Genomic DNA, 26,513 nt, shown 5'->3' on the forward strand with positions numbered 1-26,513 from the left:
CATTCGTCGGTGGGAAGATTGAGATAATAATAATTTCGAGGGAACATTTGGACGGTAATGCAGGGTTGAAACGATGATGGCGTGAAAGATCATGAAAGCGTAAAATCTGACGATTCTTAAGGTTAGTCTAGCGTGTCTGCAGTTTGGATGCTAGCAATAGGTCACAGAATCTGGTACAGTAGATCAGGCTTTAATAGGGATGGCAGTAATTTACGGTATAGATTGGTTTAATGAGAATTTTAAATGAGATTTATGGGCTTAATTTCACAAGCTTTCACAGCTCTTCTCAATTCTGTTTTGTTGCGAGTTCATTAGGAAACTTAATTTTGTATTTATGTTTAATTTACTTCAGGTATGCAGAGGAAGACGAAAGCATTCACGTTGTTTAAATACTGAAGTAGAAAGAGTAACATTTTTTTATACTATCAGATATATCGAAATATATACGAAACATCGAGATTCTGAATCCCAAAAGAGGATCGTAGAATAGGCATATCATACAGTGATTACATGATAATACTACGCGTGCTTAATTCGGCGTAGGTCGATGATAAGTGTTGTGACATCTAGGTACTGTATGTTGAAAGTTAGGTAAAAATTCGTGGGAAGACTGATTAGTGATCTCTACTTGCAAATTAATCCGAATTTTTTGGTCAACTGGATACATTGGAATGCCAGACGTGTCCCACATCACTCCTCGTAACTGTGCTCTGCCACAACGTAACAGAAACTTTCGTAACGCTCGAGTTCCGGCAATACTTCTATCGATCTTTCATCAAACCTTACGTTTATACTTGTAACACTTTTTCTCTCTTGCTGGAAGTTTGAATTGTTTTAGCAAGAGTGAAACGATATTGAAATCGAATCGATACTGTTACAACATGAAATGTAAATTACAAAAGATCGTACTACATGATTTAGTAAACTAAACGCCAGTGGGAAGTAGAATATATGTATACCTAGTAGGATTTGAATGTAGAATAATTTAGATTGTTTGTATATAGCTAATAAATATTAATGCAAACATATAATACGAATGCTACAGATAAGAAATACGATGAGACACAATTTGCCTGTTCTAAGAAAAGTCATATTTCTTAGATAAGCCGAATTTCTCAATCTATGAATAACGTAATACATCAACTATCATCAAGCATGTCCTATTGGAATGCAAAATATAGGAGGTTGCGAGAAAGATAATAAATCTGCCAAACAATATGAACAGCTTATTAAATTCAAAGGAAAATTTAATAAATCTAACGTTATTTCTATTCACGTCAAAACTGTACCAGAAATTGTAAATTACCAGATATTAGTTAACGATTTAGATATAGACTGTACAGCGTTGCTAATGATCTTTCATAATGTGGAACCAATAAGACAATTCTTTTCAATATATTCAATCAATTTTACATGAAAACAATCTTTTCATTTGATTTTGTCGAAAAAGTTATTGAGTCGCTTAGAAATCGTTCATAACTGAATTTGCCCTATTACAAGACAGATTACCTTACTCAAATCTCCATTCCTTATCGTTTGTTTGAAATAAGATAACAATTCACAATGTTTGTGATAATTTCCTGTCAGTTTCTCAAGTTGCTTAAATATTTAAATTTCCACAAGTGTTGAACAGGGGTGTATAAAAAAAATCAGCCTTCACAAGCATATTATTTTCACATTCCTTTGCAGCTCGCCACCAAAAGAACAATAAAATTCAACTATTTCTAACTTCTTTGCACAATTTCATAACATCGCCATAGGATTACGCGACACTATACCAATCCCAACGGGTGGAAAGTGCCGTTGTCTGTCCCGCAAGAATATTCCCAGTATCCAGGATGCATTTCTTTCTCCTGTCTGCGACCGCAAAATCTCGATGCGAGTTTCTTGTAAAGCTTGTAACGCTCTGTCAACGTTCCGCTGAAACGTCGCGCATAATGCGCGGCTTCTTATTAACCTTGTTAAACGTCGGCAGAAGGTGGCGGTGCCTCGATAAGGAAGCGGAAGAACAGAGAAGATAGGTCTGTAGGTTCGATGTACCGTTAGGAAGCATTAGGGGACGCGCAGAATTTGCGCGTTGCATTGTGGCGAATGTGTACCTAAGGTCGCGGCGGCTTGATAACGGTACAGTGTAACGGCGAAAACGACGAGTGTTTTTCGTCTATAGCACCGTTCAGCCTGGAAAAAATGTTAGCCAGATTTCGTATGCCGGGAGGTCGTCGTATTTTCTTGAGATCAAGGATTATCTCGCAAGAATGAGAGAAACACGAGAGACCAGGTTTAAAAGCTTTTGTGGCATTTAATGCGTGTTCTATAGAGGCGAATAAAATCTTAATAATGCGTTCCGAAGATAAGATACGAACTTTCGTATGGTTGAGGAGACTAATTTGATAATCACGGATTTACATGTTTATCCTTATAAGTTAATAGGATATTTATTTTAGAAAATTACATAGGTTTCTATCTTATAGCGTTATCAAATCCTATCTTTCCGTATTACTATACATTCTCTGTTTAAAACATCGGTTTGATTTTAGAATGATGAATCTTTGTTTAATTAGACATTCCATAATGAGTATCCTATTCGAAACTCTGGAAGAAAATATTTGTAAAATCATATTGAACGTATTCCGATATTTTTATTTCGGTATTTAGAATGCAATTCTCTAGTTGCATTTGATGTATTCGATGCTCTAAAATTTAACATCAGTTTCATCGAAACAAGTGCATACATTGTTTAGTTAGTCCATAACTTGTTAAGGTACCATATCGTGCATACGCAGCGATAGATGTAATCAAAATATCAAGTAATTTGTAGGACAATGAAATTATTCTTTATTGTAATGTAATCATTCTCAATTCACCCTTTACTTTAAGCACTCATAAGTATATAAGATTTAAATTTGATTGACCCATAAGGAATTTTTAAAGGATTAGTCGTGCAATGATATGATGCAGCACTTTGCCCTTGTTGTCACATGAGAACGAATCACAGACAACGATCCCTTACCCTCATTTCCTGTGTCACCAATGAGGAACATCCGTCGATAGTTCATAACAAGAACGAAGTGCTTTTGTTTATTACTAATTCCGCCTGGTGTATTGTCAAGTTCCTGTCATTGCACGACCAAATGTTCATCGCGACAAATTGATTCAATCTACTTTTCTCTACACAATACCTCGTCGGTCATACTCGAGTCAGTTTCCTTTTATAATCCTTTGAATCTCGAATATTCTTGTTTTTTTCACTACATTTTTACTCCACATATATGAATAATTAATTAATAAATAATTAAGATATCAAATGGTAATACAATGTCCGTTATGATGAATTATCATAAAAATTTGTTGCAATGTTTCAGTGTTTTTATTGCTATTACTACTAGGCAACAATTAACGCGAAAATGAATTTTCCAAACTGGTTCGTAAATCGAGAAATTTTTCAATCAAATTTCATTCGCACATAAATTCATTTCGATTCAAGAATAATTAAATGGAACTATTTTTATTGTTTATTTTAATATCTGTGTCATATATTATATGCAAGAATTCTTTTTTGTCGCTGATATAAAATGCACTTCATTTGCATAACTTTTATAGGAACCGCAACGATATATGTTTACATTTTTATAGCAAAGCAATGCAAAATAATGCAAATTAGTCCACATTGGAATGAGAAGTTATGGGTGGCGCCTAAGCGGTTGTTTCAAAAAGATGAGTAGACATATTATTACCATCAAAAAGGAGGAACGAAAGAAACATAGGTAGTTAAATTAGTCTGCAAAATATTTACAATTTAGCATAAAATAACAGATGCGTAACTCTGTGAGTATGTTAAAATAAACTAATTTTTAGGTGAAACAAAATACTATTCCTGTTCGCTCGTTTCATTCTTTACGTTATTGAATACTCGTAGTCAATATTATTGTTATAAGAATCTGTATCGGATAAAAATAAAAATTTCTCAATTATTTGAATATTTTGGTGAAATCGAAAATACCAAAAAAAAAAATCCATTGATGCATTGACAATTAATTTCATAGTTATTCCTCACTAATTATGTCTAGTATTCTTAGACTCGTTGCCCTGTCATGTGATAATCTTTGTAACTTATTAATGTGAAATTACTACAATATACCATAATTGGAATTCAAGTAAGAAACTTTTCTCTTTTTCTCTAAACACGGTGACGGTATAATGTTATTTCATTTCACTTTTAATTCTAACAAAGATCGTTCCATTGCATCCACAAATTACAAGAATAAAAAGTTACATTATCTCGAAAATAATAATACTACCACGATAACATGATCGATAACCACCTCGTCTCTCTCAATCTTCCATAAAAGTATCTTTCGTGAATACCAGTAACACTCACTAGATAAAAATTCTCCCAAATCATTCGAGCACCCTATAACTAACTGCTAAAAGAAGAAGCCAAGCGGAATCAACAATCAAGTTACCTGTACCACAAGAGGGCAAACAACCAAAAAACGCAGTAACAAAAAATAGAATATTAGAAATGAAGAGAAGCACAAGATTAAAAGTGTTGGGGAATGTCGGCGGGATCAGAAACGCGCGTTCCAAAGTGCGAAACTTTCGCCGCGCGAACAATTCTGGAAATAATGTATGGTGGGCCACACTCGGGACGACGGACGTGCTCGTGTCGGCCGTATAGGATGGCGCCAGGTATTTTTAGACTCGTACGATAACAACGACCAGTCGGATTCCAAGCGAATAACTGTCCCAGGCAAACGAACCACCTTGCAAAATCCCGCTGTCGCTCCAAGATCGTCACGCGGCATCGCTTACAACCACCCCCGCGTCTAGGTTTCTCGCCACGCTTCGCGTCGATGCGATATAAAGCTCGAGAAATGTCTGCCTACAGCTCGCTGGCCTCGCTATAACTCACTGTGTTTTAACTCTAACAGTGTAACGCGGGACTCGGGCGAACCGTTAAATATACAGTGTGTTTCGTAGCTGTAAAACCATCTAAAACTTGCAGTTTTTATATGCGTGTTTCATTACGTGTAACGAAGTATCGAGGAACAACTCGTACATTTTAATTGAAGATAACTTTAAAAAGTTAAGAATCTAAGGTTTATTTGCTTGTTTTCCAACAAGGATAGATTATGTAAACTGGAAAAATGAAAAACGAGCTACTACAGCTCATTTCTAAGTATACAAACAACGTGACAGAATATTCTAACATAGAGAAATGGAACTCGGGACGAATTAAAATGAAATTCCAACAGTAACTTTTACAAGTTTGATGGATTAAACGTTGCTGTGCTACATTTTGTATATCTCGTACTTGTATAAGAATTATATTATATAGTTATGTTATATGTTACATATTTATAAAATAGATGGCTCTTTATCATCTGTATTAGGATTATGCCAATATCTATTTTTTTACTAGATTATTTTCTCCTATCATTTCTATCTATTTATCTCTTTCACACATCTTGTAACATAAGATATTATTTTCAACTTTAATTTTCTAGTTATTTAAATAAATTATTTAAGCGGATCTCTTAAGGTTCTTATCTTAAGAGATTTTGCATCCACAGTAATTTATACAATTCCGTCGCACAGTTATACACGTTTACAAGCGAACGTCGTAAAAATGGTTTCCATATATCGACCAAGTATGCAAGTGGTTCCACATAAATCGTTTAAAGTAACGTTAATATCGTTCGCTTTTTATTTCATTCTTTATTGGAACTCGTTAAAAAGCTATTAAAATATAATGCAAATTGACGTCATTGTTTTTAAACACACCGTGATTCACGTTAACATCGATCGATATGCGTTCTTCTGTCGTGTAGCGTCGACATAAAACTAAAGAATTTTAACGAAATCATCAGTAGATCCAGCTCAGGCCAATCTGACGATCAAACAAAGAGATAAACGTTCACTTCGTGGCAACAGATACGAGCTACGAGCCACAAGTTTGCCTGTCCGCCCCGTAGCATTGTCATAACCGTTTCGATCGGTCATGCCGTAACAGTATTGTTTGTGCAAATGTATCTATCGAGCTTCGACTAAAATCCGCTCCGTGTCATTAGGCAATTTATCGGATAAATCATTGCGACACTTTGAAATTGATAGGCGGCATTGTCCCACGTACTCGCGATCTCTATGAAAAGCCCGCTCGAGCGTTAGATCTTAATCACAAATAATTACGAACAATCTCGATCGTCGTTTGCAGATGCCGAGCTCTGACTATTAATCGGTCGATGTGCGTGGTCGCTATGGTAAAATCGATTCTAGATAGTGGAAAATGTTCTTGTAATGAGTCACATGGAAATTGCCGGTAGTGAAAACAAATTGCACGTCTATGCAAAAGATTTTATTACGTTTATGGATTAAAGATTCTGCAGAATCGACGTGTTTAGGATAGTAAAGAAATTATATCTATCATTTAAGCTGCTATTAATTTTGCAACGTTGGCTTCTGTATTTCAATACTCTTGTATTTCGTGCTTTATATTTGAACTGTACATATTTTTCTTATCTTGCTTTTATAGATTGTTTTCCTCTTCATAAATATATTTTTGGAAGCTTCCTAGTATTTTACCATTTGTAGTATTTGCCATTATAACTATGACGAACTAGACATTTATTTTCAATGTTACTTAATTTGACTACCAATTATAATGTACTACTTGATATAGCGTTACTGTAACGAAGCGTTTTCAACATGATTATATTCCTAGTTATTTTTACAAATATCGCGATATTATGAACACGCAATTTAACAAACAAAATTATTTCTTCAAACCAAATTTGTATCTTATTGGTTCATGCAGGAAACGTGCTGCTGATTTCGCATTACAATACTTCTTTTTAACCATCAAATGTTACAAATGTAAAGAAAATAGACATATCGTATCATTGCTGTGTGGTCCTCATTTAAAAATCTCAAAGTTTTTATCGTCGCTATTTGCTGCACATTCAGTACAAGTAAATCTACTTGTATACCCGTTTGAACTAAAAAGTCGTGCGTCACATTAAAATAAATACCCCATGTAGCTTCTTCATCTATAAAAAAAAAACGTCACCCATTCTTTTCACGTTGCAATAGAATCACAAACTCCATAAAACATTCTCTCAAAAATCTTCATATATATATCTAGCATATCAAAATTTATTTGTTGCACAGCTCTTATCGTTCTTTCTCGAGCACGTTTCCGGAGCAGAAAAGACAAAGCGCCAAAGGGGGATGCTCGAATGAGGGTCAGCTCCTCGTAGAAGACTCGGGAGATTCGGTCAAGAAACGAGATGTGGGTGGTGCTGAAGGAGGACAGGCTTCTACATATAGTCGAATGCCAGTGTAGGGTGGAGTTTTGCGAAGGGTGCTGCGCAGGCAGATTATTCGTACCGGTTTTCTGGAATGGTATGCGTCGTGTAGGTCAATCGCCGATGCGCTAGCCTCTGGATCGTTCGGTATACAGGGTGGTCCTTGTAAAGTGTACGATGCGCGTGACACCCTGCAAATCGACTTTATCTTCAGCAATTTTCCCTCGAAAGTTACGAGGTGTCGTTAAATATTGTTCTAGAAAAATCCACAGAACGTTGCCTGGCTACAGGTCGAGATAAGAGTCGGTTGACTCGATTACTGGTCATTAACATAATGCGAGATAATATTTACTTGGCGGTTGCGACTTTTCAACCTCTAACTGCTTCGATCAGATGCAACCCGGTTATTTCGTCAACGACTAATTTACGTCAAGGACTTAACCAGGTGTTGAAGCGTACTGGAATTTATTGAACGAAGATAAGGGAAGCCATGAATCCATCGAACATGTGGTTAAGAGGCGTCGAGACACAGATAAGCGATTTCGCGACTCCTTTCGAGAAACTCCTGTGTTGCGAGTCTAGGAACTTTAAGTTGAGGTATTAACTGGCATATTCCAAGCGGCGATTGATTGCACCGATTGGTGGAAATTAATGGGCGGTAATGTTACGGTAAAAAAGACCTTTGAGTGGGAAGGAAGGTTTGGTCGACGAAAGGCATGGATGGAAACGAACCAAGGTGATGCACGCCTCCAGGTGTTAATGGCTGGAGTATTCGAATTTATCGGAGCTTTATGATTTAAGACACCGTGGAATGAGTAATATATGAGCACTTTTCGAACAACGTTAATTAATTGGTGTCGTGTGATTCGAAACCATGTTTCTAGGAGAATTGTGGTAATTGGGTTTCATCTTACTGAAAAGGGAAGATACGAAGAAACATAACGTAGTATCGTGGAAACTACAGGTTAAAGACAATGAAAGTGCTGAGGGACCGGGAAGGATAGGAAATCCCTTTAGGACAATGGGTAATTGGAAAAGGTGTACGTGACCATCTTGGGTCATTAACAGCTGTAAAATACATGTGCGTGGTGGGAATACCGAAAACTGTGGTATAAAAGGACGTTTGGTGTAGAAAGTAAGTTACGACTAGTTACTAGTGAGTTACGACTAGTTGCAGTGACGAGTAGTTGCAGCCAAAAGTTAGTCGTTACTCGTGAGTTGTGAGTTGTTAATTGTAAGTTGTAAGTTGAGTAGTTGAACAAATTTAGTTGTTTCAGTTGTATCACTCTGTTTCAATCATTTTAAGTAAATCAATCAAATAAAGATCACTATAGTAATGTGATTTGATAAACAGTATCTTAAACAATTAAGTGCATATATACAAAATTGATCTGCATAAACACCGAGTGACGAGATTTTATTCGACTATTTTGATTAATTTTTGCGTAAAGAAATTATCTCCTAGAAAAATATTTCGTCGTAACTATTAAAGATGTGTTCTATTTATATCTTCAGATCGAGATTTTTTTGAAAACTTCCCGAGAAATTGTCCTTCGTATAATATTCTTGATCGCAGTGTGTATTTCGGCACGTGAATTCGGGCGGCTGTTTGTGAAACTAATACAACGAAGCTCTGCTAAATAAAACAATTAGAATCGTTTAATTGCGCGATCGTCATCAAAAAGTCACGGGAGTTGTAAAGATTGTTTCGGCAGCCTTTTGCTTACGGACCACGCGGAAGGTATAAAAGCGTGTTGCCTGTTATGACATCGTTCTGCCATCACCGAGGTTGTAATTTCTTCGTAACATCGTCGGTTTCGCGGATCCACGGCTTGTTCGATTTTAAGTTATCCTTTTTAGGGCGTAGCTTAATTTACTGCGTGCATGTGATTTGCATCCGTTTAAAGGAGAGGGAGGGAAGTCGATTTATGGCAGGTAAATTCTTAATGAAGTGACAAAGTGCGTGAGCGAGATCGAGAGATTAATTTAAAGTGCGCGGGGAAAGGTCGATCAGCAACCTGGTAATAAATTATTTTATTACAACTTTGGATTTACTCCGCCTGGTGTAGAGTACTTGTTACATTGTATTTTCAAAGGATTTAAATTCAACACGCTGCGGCTCGTTTATTGAATGTAGGTGATTTATAGGAAAATTATAGACTCCGTCTGGAAGAAACTGTAATAACCTCGCAGCACTTTCAATATTAATGTATTCACGTTACTTTATGCATATATAAATTGATTTAAATTTTGGCTCTTGTAATCTTTACTTTAACCGATGTTATATATCTTATGTATGCAATCGTCACAGTTCCTGTGAGCTATCATATTGTATTAGACAAATATTTACTGAGTTAATTAACGTGAAACAAATATGGGTTTCCATAAATGTCTAAACTTTATTTATGACAATCAATATTTCTGAATACAAACGTGATCTCAAAATTAAATCAATAGATAATTTTTCTCGTCGTTAAAATCACTGTCGCATAAAGAAACAGAAAATGTAACCTATCATGCTCTTTCCTCTAATCACAAATATAATTCTTGTTATTCGAAAAGTTACGCAATCAATGAAATATAATGAAAGAAATAATCTATATCACAGCCTATAGAAAACAGTAGCTTTGCGCAATGCTTACTTAACAATGCAAGGAAAGAATGGGAGTAAAATAACATTTATACTTGACGCCGTAAAACTACGAAACAAAGGGTCGTCAATTTAAAACTTGACCATCGGCTATGTGAATCGAGCTGTAGATCTGCCGTGTACCTACACGTGTAGACGCATAGGTGGAACACGATGGCGCCAAACTCATTGACATCGCGCCCATTACTTATTCGCCGATAGGAAGGTCGCAAAAAAAATACCAGGCTAGCCTGCGAACTCTCGATGGGTTTCGTGCTGTCGCGTAGGAGTTTACCTCGTAAATCCTCTTGCCGGCAGGAAAGTAGATCGAAGATTGTGTCACATTCACGTTTGAACCACGTTACATGTTGCTCCCGTTTCGACTTTTAATCCAATTATTTTAATCGAGAGGTATCGCTCGTGTAATTTCTTCCATCCAGCCAGGTATCGTTGCTAGTAATCGTTCAGAAGTTTTCTCACCGGAGCAACCTTGCGTTCAGCTCAGAAAAGTTTCGAGGAAACCTGTATCTGATCTCTTCTTTCCTGCCTTTGCATGTTTTGTTATGATAGTAAACATCGGCTCAAGTATACTTTTTTTACTCTATACTAGTTTAAGGTAGAACTTCCAATTTTTTCAAACAATTCGTCCCTAAACATGTATTATCCTAGTGTAATTTTATAAATTAGTTAATTTCAGTTTTTTTAGAAACTTGGGATCATTACTGTTTTGGAACACTTTGGCCAGATTTATACTCATAATGAAATATGAATCACATTCTATGTATTACATTTTATAACAACAAAATAACAAACATAACAAAATGAACAAAATAACAAACTGATGCATGTTAAATAGATTAATACAGAAACTTAAATAATTGTCAAATGTTCTATGATTGTAAAATGACTGAAACAAAATTTCAACGTAAAGTGGAATTTGTTATTCGACAACATAATTGTTTGTTTCATGAATGTATAATTAATTCAATAAAGAAGTAATTTAGATTTTCTAACTCCTTTTGTTTTTGTAAAATTGGACGAAATTTGCAATCTTTTAGAAGATTTACCTATATCCGATTTGTAGCCTAGTTGTTATTCAGTTTGTCTCAGTATTTTTCTGCTGTTTCTTGTTCGATGATGGCATGAAAAGGAAAACACAAAAGAAAATAGCAATTATAGAGTCAAATGTTTCAACAATTTGGAACGTTAAAACACTTAATTTATCTGTTTTGAAGTAATATATAAAACAACAGGAAAATACAGTTTTATTATGTCGTAAATTTCGTTGACAATTTTATCGAAGACTTAGAATGCGACAAAGAAACTTAATAAGAAAATTTATGTACCAATTACTACGTCGGTCTCGTTTTTATACCGATAGAATACAGATGAAGCATTGTAAATGTAAGAGAAGGCAGCTAATTCTTGATTCTTGTAAACACGAGGATAATCCAGAAAGAATCCACATATAAAAGTATTTTTAAAATCTACCTAGACATTCAACGTAATTAGCTCATCACTTTACTCGTCGCATTTTAATTACAAAGCCTATTTACGCCCGTGATAATAATACTAAAATATATGATTTAAATCTACAATTATATTTATTAATCAAACGGATGACGATGCTACAATAATCATACAGTTGTGTATTTGCAATTGAAAAAAATTTCTTATAACGTAACATTTTCACATTATGGTATGCATAATTTAAGTATTCAATATAGAAGTCACAACGAAACTGAATTTTCATAAACTTGGGTGGAAATTATTCGTTAAAAAAGGAAAGTTAAATATCAAATATTGTATATTATATAGAAATATTAACTTATACTGTTACGAATGATCGTTCAACGAAATTAATATACTTTTTCTCTAAGAGAATACATTTCATATAGTTCAAGTTAACATATATATAAACAAATAAAAACAAATATCTAATGTTCTTCAAGCAGTCATTTTTCGTTAGAATCCGATGGAAATAATCTATTCCATTTTTAACATTATATGTCAAATACACTGTACATACAGATAAGAACCTCAGCATTTACTAACACCCTATCTGTTAATATTCTTACAATAAAATTGTAAATTTAGATCCTAAATGTAAAATGCATTGCGACAAACAAACATACTAAAGTTCACGTATGAACGAGAATCCCTTGTGGTCGCTGGAACTTTCGCTGAACGTCTACGTGTACGGTGTTTATCTAAAACCCGTCATCGGTTACCATTAATTTCATTCAAAATCGACGCCGACTTTTTCTCGAACCCACCGCGTGGTACCCGGGGCGTCGCATAAAACCAATCGATTCTCACAGTCGAAGCGTTTCCCAGCAAGTTTTACTTACCATCTGGCTCCGATACGCCCTGAAGCGGTTGTACTTGCGGAGTCACACGGCTTCGATGGCAAATTCGATAAAAAGACCAATTCTCCGTGGTTTTCCTCGCGCCTGGTTAAAACCACCTGAGAGTTATGTCCGCATTTGCGGAATTTCACCGTGTAGCTGGTTAATCCATGGCTCCCTTTCAGCTTCCTCGAGGTTATGTTTCGCTATGTTTACTGTACGCGTACCGATTTTAGAAATTTAGAGTTGTGGTTAGTGTACGAACATGCAGCACGGCTTGTAAATTATGATACAAATAGCACGAGGGGCGTTCGGCGATTTAAAATAAGACGAAGATTAAGAATTACGAAATAGACAATTATATTATATCGTAACAACCACGCAGTTACGTATCCACAATGTAAAGAATGTATAAATATTCTTTACTATCCTGTGATAGTCCTAGAAATTGAAAGAGATTATTCTAGAACTTATCATCTTTTGTCACTGTATTCTACATGGAACTTATTCCAAAGAATTATTCTGTTTCATTAAAAGAATTATTTATAAGATTAAAAACGATGTAATTAAAATTATTCGACGGATTGACTCAACTTTATTATTATTATTCAGCTAACTTTCAAAATGTAATTTTCTCAAAATCGAAACTTTTATCGCAATTTTACTGTTCTACTGTTCTTCTCCCTTTTTTTTTTTTTTTTTTTTTTTATTATTTTAAGTCATCGAAAGGTTTTTAATCCACCTATACCATTTACGACTCACAGTGTATGTCATCATGCAAGTACGCGCGTACCTAATTGATTGTCAAATATAATTTTGTCGAAAGCGAAATATCTAACAGAATATTACTGTCCTTGACTTTTATTTCATTTTAAGCTTTCAAAGCTACCTTACTTCTCGTATACCGCAATTTTCAGTTCACCGTGTACGTTTATCTAAACATTGCCATTCCTTGCGTCATATACATATTTGGGCCGTTGACGCCAGTCGCGGTAGGGTTGGAAGACCTCGCAAGGACGAATAAACAGGCTGGCTGAAGCAAACAGCCACGTGTCCTGGTCCATCCTGAACCGTATCTGTTTTTCTTTTGTGCACGCGACGCGCTTCCCTCACGAGCTTGCTTCGGCCCGGATGCCTGACTACTGTTTGCTTTCTGTTCACCCTGGCAATTTAAATTTTTGGCGCCTGGTGGTCGGCCGTGTAACATAGCTCTATGGAATTTTTGTTGCCCCGACCGTGGTACCAGAACGTGAAGTATCTCGAATCGAAACGAAACGATTTTGTTCATCTCTTTCTTACTGGAGGCGGGACCGTTTCTCATCAGCGAACAATCGACTCGCCCTCGATTGAAAATTGAAGAGTACAGGCATTCCGCACAATCATTGAGGATTAATGGGGGGGAGGTCTGACATCGAGAGATCGAATCGTTGGGAGATGATTGGTTTGCATTGCTTGTTGTTGTATGTTGATTTCGGATAACGACCTAAGGAGAGATGTCTGCTATGTTCAGGATATTGATTACCTATGGTATGATTTGCGGTTTTATTTGAAAGAACAGAAAAATGATCTTTGTGCGGCAACACTGTACATATGTATATTCGATAATTTCACTTATATAATTATTGATGTTATTTTCTATATCGAAATTCAATTCATTTTATTTAATACATATTAGAGAGTTAAAAAATAGTTATCTGTTGTTGTCGATCAATTATCAGCTGTATTATTAATATCTTATTAATTTTACTTACGAGATTACGGATTGTTTCTTAGATTGAAATTTATTTTATTTTATTCAGCAAATAACAAGCAATTAAAGGTTGATTAATTTTTGTTTTCAATTAATTCGAAATTTTAATATTGGTTATTTACTAAAAATTTCCTAAATTAATAATTCATGAAAGAAATTTATAAATAATATTCACTTTGATAACTACATAGAGACAAAGGCAACGTAAACACGAGAATACCGCGTCTTTCCTTATTTTTCATACGTTAAATTTGCCAAATTAAAATTGAAATATCTGCCAAACTAATAGGTTTTCGACATAAATAGCTGAACATTTTCTTATAGAGAATGTCCAGCTGAATTGACTAATGTATTAAAAGATATGCAATTCTATTAAAAAAAAAAAAACATTGGTGACCCTCATATGTCCTCTACGCGTTCACCTACGAAAAAAAACTAATCATGTTAAATTATGTCTCCGTCGAAACCATTCAACTGGTGCCTAAAACACTTTCTATTATCAAAAAACAAGCAAGATATTCCAACTGATAAAGTAAGGTGGACTACCCTGTATATCTATACAGTGATCACAAATTAAGATCTATCTCTAAAAAATGAATGTCTCGCCTGAAGAAATACTAAAAATTATATTTACAAAATCACTCATTCAAAATCAATCCATAATAGAATTTCTTTGTTTGAAGTATTCATTTCCACACGATCAGTATCGCAATTAAACTTCAACCTAATACGGATGTCAGATTCAATAAAAGGTTATGGTTTCTTTCAAGAACAAAGGCTGAAATAAAATTACATGAAACAAACAAGTGAAAACGACGCCAGAAATGATATTTAATGGGAAGTTAAATTGATCCCATCCCCAAGGTGAACTTGCGCGATTTCATTTCGACCGGATGACGTACGCGAAGATCCGCGACAGCAGAGTCTTAAGAGCAATTAAACGCTCTTTATGAACGCACAATGTGACATATTTCCTGTTTAATTCCGCGAACTTAATGCGACAACGGGTATGAAGCTAATATATACATGCGTACATACGTCAGGAGAGCTCAGTATGTATTTTTCTCGTTGCGGGGAACTCTACGGATTTGTGCAAATCTCCTATCAAGGAGTTCCTCGAAGCCGAAGATTATGGCACTGGATATGCAGTAGAGTTACGACGTGAACACGAATAATGTGTTTTGTCGAATCAAAAAGAGGAGCCGTATATCCGTATGATTCTAGATGCACAGTGTGAAATCGTAGTTATTGCTCCTTTTTGATTGTTGGGGAGAACAAAGTAAGTTGTGTGAATTACAAGTTCAAATATTTTTTAATCGTTATAGGAAAGTTTCTGATTTCTATAGTGTAAAGTTTTGAAGTTTGGGTACTGGTCATTTCGACTATCGTATGTGTTCATTTTTCTTAAAACAAAGTAGTTGGAAAAATTTGTTTAGCTCTAAGTTAGGAAAAGAAGTTGAAATATTTTTAAATTATCCTTTGACTATTTTCAATTTCTAGTTTAAATGGCTCAATTGTGAGATTATTTTATCTATTTTCATCGTTTATTTCAAAACTGTATTGATAACCCATCAGCCAAACTGGAAACAATAAATATTATCTACTTTGCAATCATTTCGCTTTATGTAATGTAAATAAATAAACGTAAATTTACAATCATTTATAATTATTAGTTGCTTTCATATGTCGCAAGAAAACAACATTATTAAAACAAAGTAAACACCCAATAACATTTGCAGCTCGAATAACTATACTAAACTTTCTTATAACTACAAAAATTTACTGCAACATCCAAGAAAAGATTAAGAATCTCGAAAAAGTTGTTATATTTTCGTCGGGAATATCTCGTATCCATAGACATCCCCATAAAAGTAAAAATCTGTATATAAAACTGACTAATGCAATGGAAATGTTGCTGAACACGCTTGACACGCATAAGAAAGATCTAAAAATAAGACGTACACTATAAAGGGATGGTAGTTTCACTCGAGGGAATGTGTCAGTGGCCAACATCTCTTTAAACCATAAAATTCTTCGTTTTATTGGTTTCCATTGGTTGGCTAATAAATCTACGGCGTTTTTTCTTATTCGTTCTATCATAAAAATGATATCGTTAGAATATAGCATATGCCCGCAAATGGTGGAGTAGCAGGCGTTATTTAGGGTCAGCAGGACCGGGCGGCATTGAACGACCTTCACGAATCAGGGTCCATGTACCTGCCAGATTAACACACCCGGGTTCTATTTTTACGTTCTACCTGTCACGCACACTCGCCTCTACGACCGTCGTAACTGGATATTCGGTGACAAACCGCAAACCGTACTGACCACTGTGACCGCTTTTCGATGCTACATCGACAATTAAATCTGCTCGAGAATACCTTCACCTTTCGTGTCATTTAATGATCATTGCTAATGTTCAAATAGTGTTTATTATCTGTGTTATATTTCCGTGTACGTTGTTAGTTTGACTTTTGAGATTGAACTTAAACGATTAATTACTTTCATATTAATTTCTTAATTAACTTTTTAATTGACGATCTTAACTAACTTTTATTTTCATATATTCTATGCTTATAAGCATCGTTCATTGGTTGAAGTTACGATACGTCTAGCTTGACGTTAATCGTTATTTGATTACCTAGTTAGTTGCAGTCATCCATGAAAGACTTCACATTTTATGCAATGAACATTTTTATAAAAATAAAATGCTACAAAATTTCGCTGAGAAATTGGAGCATTCTCTACCGAGACGATGACTGAAAATTGTTTTAGTATTGCTTCATACATAATATTAAAAAATGAATATATTATTATATAACGTTATTTATGCTTCATTTAAACGAAAGTAGCTCTTTCATGTATCGAAAGACGATGGGATGATTGATAGCATTGGATCATTAGAAAGTTTGCAGTAAAGAAGTTTGCAGTAAAGAAGAATGTTAATAACACGAAATCTGAATTGTCAACAAGTTGATCATCGGAATTTGACAGTTATTCTGAGATGTGATGAAACAAGGTGTACGTTTAGGGCCGTTGCTTTGTGTATTGGAAATACTGAAAAAAATTATGTAATGACTTGATGAATTCATTTTGAAAGTCACCGTTATTTCGTATACGTTAATCTAACCTGCTTGATAATATTATGCTAAACTAAAGAAACTTTGGAATGTACTATAATACCAAAGTAAATGTTTTAAAAACTTCTACTAAACGTGACGTTCGCAAAAATATTTAGTAAAATGTCAATTATTTTATTGGTTCGTACAAAGATTGAAACAAGAGATAGAAGACTCTTATAAACAAATGCGCACTCATATCGAAACCTTGAAATTAAACGTCAGAAATTATTCCACAGTCGTATAATTACTTGCACGCAAACATCACACTGATCAAGATATTCAACAAAAAAATAAACACTAATACTTCATGACGAATGATAGCGATGCGGTATGCGAAGTATTTAATAGGAACGCATGAATGAATGCATGTGTAGAGTGTGTGTAATTAATACGACTTTAAATTGACGACGATATATGTGTCGGATTTAGGTTGGAATTTTGGGCGTTCGATGAACCTTCACTCAATTTTACCATCGCGGATATAGCTGATATTTATTGGTACAAATGTGCGCACTACAAGAGGCTATAAGTAATAGCGGCGATCGGATGGTCGAGATGTTGATGACAACGAATTCAGGTTCGATAACGAATCCACGGTCCATGGGATGACGAATGCGATGTGATACACGTATAACTCCACGTACAAGTAAAACTTATCTGCATGAACTCTCCGAAACTCCAAGTGGAACTGCCCTTATACATTCCTCTCCCCACCTCTCGGGTCAATCTTTGTTTTTAAGGAAAGCCATATAATCATTCCATCCCTCTGTCAGGTACACGTCCCTCCCGTGACCGTGGCTACGTTCAGTGACCCGCTATGTCACTTCGAGCCCAAGCCCATCGTCATAAAATCGGATTAGAAGATTAAAAGTATTTCTTATTTTTATTACTTAAGTGTAGCTATAGTAAAAGTCTGCACTAGGGTATTGGAGTGTTTCCCAACATTCCAAAAGGAAAGTCCCGATGTTCTTTCATCTCCGACGTATGAATGTTATTAGAAAAAAAAAACGTACGTTGAAACTATATAGGAATTAACTCACGACAGTGTAATTACTTAAACCATAACGAAATGAATGAGTTAATAAGAAATGTAATATACAGGGATGAACTTTCGGATGTTCGCGGGGAGACGCGATTTCGAAGAAGCGCGCCAACGGGAGTCGTAAATTCCCGTTACGATTTGACTAATCGACGCCACGAATCGTTCGATCTCTTATTTCTTGTGGGATAATAAGGGTAGTTGATTGAAGATAACACTGTTATTAACAGGTTACGATATATTTTGACTGATCCAACAACTTCAGTGTGATACAAGATTGAGTATTTGATATGACAACTACGAACGAGTACGACCTGAGACTCCTTTCGTGTTGACGATGATGTTGACTGTTTTTATGTCGATTGACTTGTAGATTCTTGCTGTTCCTTACACTGTCCTCTGACTCGAGTTGATAAACTCCCTGATGAGAAGGACGTCGCACAGACCATTTCACGCGATGTAACAGGAAAATAAATCAGATTCGTTATCAAAAAAAATGTATAACTCTTGAAATCTTAAATTCTACCAATGATAATTCATTTCCTGGTCCCTCTTTATACAACAAACAGTGTTATTATCCCACATTTTATGACAACAAAATACAAATGTAGCGATGTTCCCCAGGTAAGAAGCAATATAAGTGCGGAAGGATAGGTCATATACCTGTGATCCTTTACTACACGGGGGTAATTAAGAAAGCCCTTAAGGCAGCCCTTGAGAGTTGCCAGACATTTACGAGACAGTTGCGAGAGAGTTAGGAGCAGAGTGCGGTGTTAAGAGCTGTAACGAGAGTCGAAGAGAACAGTGCTGACAGTGCAGAATCAAGAAGTATTGTGAGACGAGTGGTTAATTGAGTGTTGTGAATTGAATTCTATTAGCTGTATCACATTACTGTATCAAGTTCCTGTTAAGCATTGTTTTCCTGTTTTATAATAAATAACTTGCAAACGAACAAAGATTATCCCACGCGTTTATCGAACGCGTTTGCACCGATTGAGTCAACATCCACGCCGCGATCTAGTGTAAACCAGCCTTAAAAAAGTTGAGGAATAAAGAAACGATGTGCGCATATATCTCCGTTCATAAATATGTATCAAAAGACATCAGAAAGTGCAGTTAATTTTAAAAATCATAAAAAACTTATTAAGACGTTTGGATATTATTAACTCGTTTGGAATTTTGGGTCATAATATATTGTACGTTATAATATAAAAATTTCGTTAATTATAAATAGGACAATTAAATTCTCTTTTCTTATCTACAATGATGGACATACATGTAAGTAGGTATACGTTCTGCTAACTGTTTGACCGAAATTATATATATTTTTTGGATAGCTATTACAATTTAGCTAATATTTCATGCCATAGCATAATAATTCTGACTCATTTTTCATTTTAATAATTATCGCGTCTTGTATGAGACTAGTAGTTCTCTTAATATGCATGAAGGAAGAGATATTTAGCTAAACTTCACTTCCGGGTTGTGATAACGGATCTCTTAAAAAATCAAGTTTTTAGACTGGTATAACTACGAGTGCTACGCTGTCGTAAAAATGTTCTTTGCGCTGCAGGGGTCTTTGATGTGGATAAGTCAGAAATGATCTTTTGTTTCATATTTTTGGAACGTGAGTTTTTTTTTATTGGTTTTCGTTATTTAAAATTCACTTTACAGTGGGATATTTTTTATCGTAGACGCCTACTTATTTTAACGTTTGCAGCAGAATAAAAAAATAATAGCTCTTCGCCTTTGAATATTCTATGAATTAATTATCGTGAACATAAAACAGTCACGAATTAGAGGGAAAAATACCTGTGAGATATGTTTCTGTATCTGCAAAACATCAATCGTCGTTTTTATACAAGCTTGGAGTCGTGATAGGACAATTGAAAGTATTTTTTCTATAGGTTTCTAACATTTAAAAATTGTAAAGTAAATGTTTAAATTTTACGATAGGATATGTGTAGGTAATAAAATGTAAATTCTTAATTGTGAATATGAGGACTAGAAATTGAAAGTTTAAAAGTCTTTCAATTTCTTCTCACTTCAGTCGCATATTTTTCGCTATTGAAATACTTCTCACTACCGGGAAAAGAATGATAATGATTAAATCGTGAGAATTATGATTTATGGAAACTAATTGTAAACAAAGCTGCAAGCAACTCTTACAAATACGTATAATTCGTTGCCATAACTCTCATAACTTCATGTAACAAAGTACCGTTATGTCGGAATTCAATATCCTTAGTAGCTCTAAGAAATGCATTTGCCATGAGTTCAAGTCACGGGTTAACAATATACTGGAGTTTACTGATGCAACGAAGCATAAATCCATTCTTTCGAGTCCATTAATTTTAATAATTTAGAAGAAGCAATAAATATTCATACTAGTTACCCTATCTATTAACTATTTTATGTGTTGTGGGATATGCTTCAATGACAATAATTAGTCTTTTTTATTCATTTTCTCTACTCATTTTCATAGCCTCTTATTCCAGTATTATTTCCATATACATATATGTAAAGAGTTGCATTCTGTTAAACATTCCATATGAAAAAATTAGCTGTTAATGAAATACCTTGAACTAATGTTAATTTTAAAATCAACGAATTCATGTACTACAAATTTATGAAATAATAAAGTACGTAAAAATAATCATATCTGTTTTTTAAACTCATCCAAAAATGATTATTTTGATAATATAGCCGGAAAAGGTATATGATGCTATCTTACCCATGCAGTCCCCTATAGTGTATATTTTCGATGAAAAAGAGAAACTGAGTAAAAGAGTATAAAGGATGTATTATAATATATCAAGTACGAAATTTCTTAATTTTATTCATGAAACCTTTCCCTCGAGTCGACCCCAAAAAATAAACTTTCATAATGTAGTGCTATTAATATTCGACTACCCCATGCAGACCTGTTAAATTTGTCAACTTTGCTGCAGGGAAGCATCTTGGAGAACATTTTACTAAGAAATAGCTTGCATATTTCCGAAAAGAAGTAACAGAGTCGCTTCCAGTCGATATAAGTTATGCACAATTACTCCAAAATGTTCTTGCAGAACGAGCTTTTAATAAAAATAAATAAAAACAATTATTCTAGTACTGAATTACTGTTTGATACATATATACGAGAATGCGTGCCTCGCATAATATCCAGGGACTCGAGCAAGGATCATAAATTATATTTTTGGTGGTATGAAAATTTCATGAGAATTATAACATCGTTATATTTTCCAGTTGCTCTATTTAATTTTATTACATTCTCCAACGTTGCAAGTTTTACTTGGGAACAAAGATCGTTCCTAATGGTCATATATACGACAAAGGAATCACATAAAGATCCGTTTGTATTTCTGGAAATCTCGCAATACAGTATCGCGATAAATTGTGGATGTTATTTTAATAAATTTATTGAGCCATTAGGTCCTTTTAATTATTCGTAGATGCTTCGAATCGGCCACAAAGATTCCCACCATGTGGAGACGATTCGTGTAACAGAATATGAATGATTTGGAGAATATCTATATTGTCTCTATATTATTTGGAAAAAGTACACTCGACTGTTTTGTACAAAGTATTGACTGTTTTGTGCATAAAATAAGTTGCAAACAAAATTATTAAAATTATTAATTGTTAGCTAATTTTCTACTTAGTTTTAGTTACCTGTATAACTAGCGAAATTTACACGAGAAACCAAAAAATCGTCAGAAATATATTGTATAAATTGTGTTGCGAATTATCAACTAAAGAGCAACCGATCAGGTCAAACCGATCAGTCGATATCGCGTACCTTGAATAACTTAACGCTCAAGATGGAGGAGGTTTAATAGATCGAGTGTTAGTGTGATTTAGCACTCTATTTGCACTTGTTCTATAAATGTAAAGTATGATGTTATGAACATGACAGTTGTAAGATCTTGTTGAGACTGAAGTATTTCACCCGCACGGTACAACGATCTGTTGATGACTGAAGTATTTCACCCTCACGGTACGATGTTCTGTTGATGACTGTCCTAGTATGTTGCTGATTCTCTCCACCAGTCGTTGGGTCTCGTCCGTCCGTCGTGCCTTCCCAGCAGGGGGTTTTCTCAGGGGTTTTCTCTGACCTCTGAGTCATGTCCTCAGGGGAGGACAGGTAATTCGGAATTTCTCAAAGAAGGGATAGGGCCTGTCCGGACCGTAAACGGACGGCTGCTCAAAATCCCGAACAAATTATATACCTAGCGAAATTTACTAGAGAAAGTAAGAAATCGTCAGAAATATATTATATAAATTGAATAACTAGCGAAATTTACAGGAGAAAGCAAAAAATCGTCAGAAATATATATACTATAAGTATTCGTCCTTAAGTTTTTAAAAATTTATAAAAAACGCAATTTACGTGAATTTAAGAATTAAAAATTGAAGTAAACAGTTAATTAATATTTTGTAGGATATCCTTTTAACTTTATAATTTCTGCACTTCTTGCAGGCATTGAATTGACTAACTTCGACGTTATATGTGACGAGACCTTGTTCCACTCTAACAATAGAAAATTGTTTAAGTCCTCTTTTAAGGAAATTTTATATTTTCTGAGCTGACGTACAAGGTAATTCCATAACTGTTCTATGGAATTTTAGATATGCCGGTGTATTATGCAGGATCCACATTCTGATATTGTACACAGTATACTCTGGGTTGTTATCGTGCATAAAAACGAAATCATCCTTAATGCTCATTCTTTCTGTGTTAGAAAGAAGATTGCATTCTAAATGTCAATATAAATCCTGTGATTCGATATTTTGTTAATAATTTGTAATGAGCCAACACCAGCTGCACTCATGCAGCCCCAAACGATTACGGAATCTCCATGATGTTTCACTGTAGACTATAAGTTTTCTGATTTCAGTCCTTCATACTTTTTCTCGTAATAGTACGGCGTTCATCAAACTCGACAATACTAAATTTACATCCGCCTGTGAAAATCACTTTATTCCAGTACTCCATAGGCGTACTAATATTATTATTTACGAATTGCAAAAACATATGTAAAGATAAAATCAGTTTTGAAATAAATTTTTTTCGCAGAAAAATTGACACAATATACGAATTAACTTCGGAAGAATAACAATATCATTACAGATTCGAATTGCTGCTTATTCATTGACGATCGTGTAATAATTCCGTTTATTCTCTCATTTATAAACTTTAAGCGTGACATCGGCGTTGTTCGAGGTAGAAGTAGAGGCACGTGTGCGATTTTGCAACGAGATTTTCATCGGATGATTCAAGCCCGGTATAAATCACGAAATTTCTCGTAATTCGTCGCGAATACTTGCCTCCTGTTTTAATACTTTCAACACTTCGCGTGCAGCGAATTACTTTTTTCGCAGTGCACTCGGCTGGAGGATAAAAATCGCAACAGCCATTAAAGTCACCTCGTATTTCCCGTGATTTATGACCGACCGAAGCTCGATTGCCGTTTTATATCCTTCGGCGCTTATATAGTTTCTATATGTACACGAGTGTGTTTACGATTTTCTGTTTTGCTTTCAAAAGAAATTCGTTTCCGATTTCGAATCGTTCAAATTTTTATGAATACATTTAAAGAAATAGAATTTATATGAAAAATTGGGTCACCCGCTAAGTATTATGATAAATACTTTGCTTCGAATATTTTATATATTTTTGCACATTATGTACATATTGAAATCACCACTGACGATAGGAGTGTACGTGCATATTATGGAACACCCTGTATATACTATCAAAGATATTTTCATATTTATCTATTGATGTAACCTAATTACAAATTTGAAATCATGAAGTAATATTATCTGCTTAATTAAAGAGGTTTGCAATGATTTTATTCTTTATAGTTATTGTAGCTACGCAGAGTAGAATACTATAAAAGATTTGGCAAATTGAATTTGATTGAAAAATTAAATTGTTAACGGGCAAAAATAAAATGGATATTCCTATTTGTCAATTCTTTTTAAAACCATCTTGTTTGTTGAGAGACTCGATGTTTAACTTGTTTAAGAAAGATTATCGTATCTAACACAAACGATGATACTTAGCATTGATAAGTATCGACAAATTGTATTTAATTGTAATGTACTATTACTATTCATTCTAATAGACAGCTTAAATCTATAGTCTGTTGATCTTAAACAAAGATAATAAACGTTGTGTATAGCTGTTACATATATATATATATTTACCATTAATTTCTATTCTTTCACGAGATTCTAATGTTGTTCCTGGAAATCGTTCATTGTCAGGATACTTACCAGTGTTGGTATATGTATATGTATGCCAAATAAACTTGGATTACTGTAACACATTTTTTACTAACTTGACATAATCTTTGTCGCACTTATACGTTCCGTGACACGTCGGTTTTGCACGATTTTACATTCAGGTCACATGTTCCACTAATGATCCATGCTACCACTTGTTTTATACGCTCAAATCAATGCTCCAGAAGTGGGATTTTCTAACGAGAGTTTTTAACATCTCGCTGCTAATATGCCTCAGACATTTATAAGTATACACCAGCATGTTTATAAATATTGGAAAGATTGCTTGATTTGTGATAACAGTATTTAAATTCGACAACAATGCGTAAATGAATGATGAATTAACAATAAGGAAGAGCATTCACTACTTTTTATCAAACCAGCAGATTGCTAATAATATGATTTACTATGAATTATTTATCATGTACAGTAGCTATAAACGTCACTTCTATTATTGTCTATTTTATCAGTATACATCTTTTAATTCCATTTAATATAATACTTTATTATATAAAGACTACAGAAGATATTTGCACACTATTATACCTTCTCTGGTATGTATATTAAGACGATGCAGGAGTACGCTTCTGTTTAACTATAATTTTTAACTGTTTCGTTTGTAAGTAGATACTTGACGTATATGTCAGGCGTACATATGTAAGTATGTGTAATATTACGCATCGCCTACTTCAGCAGCAGTCTAGACGTGAATGCACTACGATCGAGTTTATTATAAAGCTACATCTAGCCGAAGGCGTCGAATATATATGTACGTAGGTCGAGACGCACGAGTTTAATATTCACAGGTAATCCTATTCTAGAACCATTGTATATTCTACACAAGCGACACGTGTCGTTTCTGCAATCAGAATTATATCAATTAACATTATGTTCTGACAGTACACGCATACCATTTATACGAAGATATATTATGAAATGATCCATGAAAATATCACTTGATAATCATTTTTATCTAAATTGTCTAATTTGACCAGTATGCAGCATTAAATTGGCGTGGCTACAAAAATAAAGCACACGAATGTCACGTGTTATCATCATCACGCGATTACAGAATTTACTGTTTCTCGAATTGCTTTTTACAATCATACAATCTAACTCCAACCATATAAACAGTAAATCTGACAATAAGCGTCATCACAAAGATAGAACAAGGGGATCGGTAAAAAAAAAGGACCTTGAGACGCTAAAAAATCGATAGCAAAAAGAAGTAGCACAAGGCCACGGTCGCAGCTTCCTGAAGTTGGTCTACAATCTCTGTTCGGGCATCTCACGATAATCCACAAGGAAAAAGTTAACGAACTTCAGGCGAATTCGATTGGGTGCATTGTTTTTGTCGTTTCATAAACGGCGTCGCGAATTCGCGAGATGGTGTCATGGCCAGAGTGGAAGATGAGCAGCGTCCATTAGATACAAGAGGGTCTGTCATCATTCACCAAGAGTATCTGACACGAGCGTAAAAGAATTCGGCAACGCGGAACGATCCGTGATCGATCAGCCGGTTCCGGCGTGCGTTGCGCTGCATCTTCGTGCGTATTAAACCGATTTACATCTGGCATAATTTGTCACGGTCGGCCAAAGCAGAAGCGATTCGCAACGCGTCACGGTGATTTATACTGGGATGTTCAGACGACATAATGGAAACAAATGATTGGCTAATGAGTTGTAAATCATGCGGACGAACCGCGTGAAAAGTGACCCCTGGTATCACTCTATCATCGCGGCTCTTGATCGTGAAGGAAATTACTTGTCGCGAAGGTTGTTTAAGGAATTTTGTTATTGCGATAATTATTTTTATTTACCAGAGAATTACGAGTTTATTGTCTCTCCCGCTTTGCATCACTTTTATATCGCTCTTTGAAAAATTCTCTACTATTTCTGATGGCTTAGCATGCATTCCATCAGATTCATTCTTTAGATATGATGACGTACTGTAGCTACTATTTTGAATCAACAGAATAAACCAAACTGTTTTCTTTTTTTTGGTGATTTTAGTAAAAAATTGAATAAAT

General features: G+C 34.8%; 1 protein-coding gene across 3 annotated transcripts in view; it reads left to right on the forward strand.

Annotated features, from left to right (window-relative positions):
- LOC126868055 (uncharacterized protein DDB_G0271670-like) overlaps positions 1-26,513 on the forward strand; it is a 173,014-nt gene that overhangs the window by 112,613 nt on the left and 33,888 nt on the right. The window contains exon 4 of one of the 3 annotated variants that reach the window (XR_007690520.1): positions 7,168-10,946. The exons of the other annotated variants lie outside the window; for them this stretch is intronic. The gene's annotated coding sequence lies outside the window, so the exon portion shown is untranslated. Of the gene's footprint in view, positions 1-7,167; positions 10,947-26,513 lie in introns of those variants that run through there. 3 annotated transcript variants of the gene reach the window in all.

Source organism: Bombus huntii, chromosome 7, assembly GCF_024542735.1.
Source record: "Bombus huntii isolate Logan2020A chromosome 7, iyBomHunt1.1, whole genome shotgun sequence".
NCBI classification, from domain to species: Eukaryota; Metazoa; Arthropoda; class Insecta; order Hymenoptera; family Apidae; genus Bombus; species Bombus huntii.